Here is a 2,507-nt window from a genome sequence, read left to right as displayed (position 1 = left end):
CCACCTATTTCTAATGATCAATAGAATTTAGATAATTATTTTATATTTTCAATTCTATCATTAATGTTATGACTATTACAATTAATGTATCATTTTTAATTTCTTTTTTTACATCATTTATGTATAAAATTACAACTTTATACTTATTATTTAAAAGTTAATAATAAAAATTATAGTAAAATACATAAATACAATTAGACAAATTATAAAGTATTAAAATTGTAATAATTAATTATAAAAATTTATAAAAGATGTTTTCATTTATTTTAACTTTAGAAACATTTTAAGTTTAATTTCTTTTAATTTATTGAAATATGTAAAATTAACTTTCGGTAACTAGCTGTCATTTTACATATAGATAGTATCAAGAATCATATCATAATGTCAAATGTAAAATGAGAACTATTTTATGTATTTCACTAAATTGAAAAAAATTAAAATTCATTTTTTCCAAAGTTAAAATAAATAAACTATACACCATTTCATGATAAATATTTACCTAGAGTGAATAAAGAATATATTTTTTATAATTAATTAAAAATAATAATTATTAAGATTTTAATATTTTATAATTTTATTAAATATATTTATGCATTTTAATATAATTTTGAGTATTAAATTTAAATTAATAATTATAAAATTTTAATTTTATACATATGATATAAAGAAAAAATGACATGAAAGAAAAATTAAAGACAATGCATTCATTAAACGTGATAGTCATATCAATAATGGTAGAATTCAAATTATAAAGCAGTGGTAGAAATTCTATTGGTCATTTAAAATTAAAAATAAGGTAGTAAGACAAACCCTTTTATAATAATATAAATAATTAATTCTGCTATATAACATAATTTTCAATAAATAAATTATAATTCTGTTAAATAACAGCATTATGAATAAATAAATAAGTAAATTATGAATTCTGCTGAGTAACAGAATTATCAATAAATAAAGTATAAATTCAGCTCACTGACAGAGTTATAAATAAATAAATTACAAATTCTGCTCCGCAATAGAATTATAAATAAATAAATGATAAATTCTGGTAAGTAATAGAATTTTTATTCTCAACTATTTGAAAATATCTGAAGTCTGACATATGAATTTATTTATGAAATTATTACTGCAAAGCATATAAAAAAATCAAAACCTAAAAAGATTAGCTCTAAGATTTCAATTTCTATAGAAAAATACCTAAATAAACAACAAAATTAAGGTCTCTTAAGACATACACATAGCAGCGGCTCACATTAAGAATCAGAATAGTGTATACTACAATAAAGACAGAAAATGAACGAGTCAAAGCCAAAAAAATAAGAAATTCACAAGAAATATTATAATTAAAGATTAAGAAACAAAAACAAGAATCCAACGAAAGCACAACATGGGCGTATATTGCAAATAAAAATTCAAGGAGAAAACACAACGAAAAGATTAAAAAATTCAAAATATAAAATTAAAAATATTATATTTATCATGATGATTGAGAAACACGGTGATTGAATTAAATTGAATAGTATGCTTCTTTAAAATTACTTCTAAAAGAAGAAAATAAGAATAAAAAATATGAGATGAGCTTTTCCATAAGTAAAAATAAGCTCTCTATGAGTTAATTTTTAGAAGCTCACCAATATAGCTTCTCTAAAAGATGAGATGACATCTACAAATTAGCTAATAGAAAACTCATTTTAACTAATGGATAAGCTCATTTCATTTTTTTCTAAAATATATGATTAATTCTCTTAAAATAACAGAAAGAACCTAAAAATGACAAAAGAAAGAAATATGATTTCCGAAAATGCACTAGAGAAAGAACCTACTAGAAACAAACAATGAGAAAGAAGAAAATATAATTTCTAAAGAAAATAAGAAAGAAAGAACATGATAGAGTCTGAAACCCGGCGTTGATCGAAATACATAAACCAAAAGTATACTTTTATAAGTAACCACTGTCTAAAGGTAAAATAAAAAAATATAAAAAAATCATAAATTATGATAAACATATACATAATAAATTATAAACAATAAAAATTATTTGGGCCAAGCCCAATCTAATATTAGGCCACCAAGTCAAATAAATAGCTTACTTACATATAAAATGAATACACTTGCTATTTGCACAATATTTCTAAGTACACTGTTTTACTTTTTTTTCTTTTTATTACCAAGTATACAATTTTAAATCATTTTGCTCCATATTTGTTACTTTTTAAATCCTATTTTTTTATCCTATCTTTGTTATAAAGGTTGAACCTCTTTATTCATTATTTTTTAAACCTTTTTTTTATGTAATACCACATTTTTCATAAACTTTATTTGTGACATTGTATATTTCCTCCATGTGATGTTACATTTCAATGTACATCCATGGTTGACTTCACATATTATATAGTATACATAATACTCTTTTTTTTACACAAGAAAAAATTATGTGACAATAATCACAAATCAATGTTGTTGAATTACATTAGTTGTCTTCTCACGTTTTGTTGATTGAAAATTTT

At 21.2% G+C, this 2,507-nt stretch overlaps 1 non-coding gene across 1 annotated transcript; it reads right to left on the bottom strand.

Moving 5' to 3' along the window:
- Positions 1 to 1,042: 1,042 nt before the first annotated feature.
- Positions 1,043 to 1,135, bottom strand: LOC112998246 (small nucleolar RNA R64/Z200 family). Its single transcript, XR_003263285.1, has one exon. It is a non-coding gene; the product is annotated as a small nucleolar RNA R64/Z200 family (small nucleolar RNA).
- Positions 1,136 to 2,507: the final 1,372 nt, after the last annotated feature.

This window comes from Glycine max, chromosome 10 (assembly GCF_000004515.6).
Source record: "Glycine max cultivar Williams 82 chromosome 10, Glycine_max_v4.0, whole genome shotgun sequence".
NCBI classification, from domain to species: Eukaryota; Viridiplantae; Streptophyta; class Magnoliopsida; order Fabales; family Fabaceae; genus Glycine; species Glycine max.
This window is presented reverse-complemented; position numbering and strand designations above follow the sequence as displayed.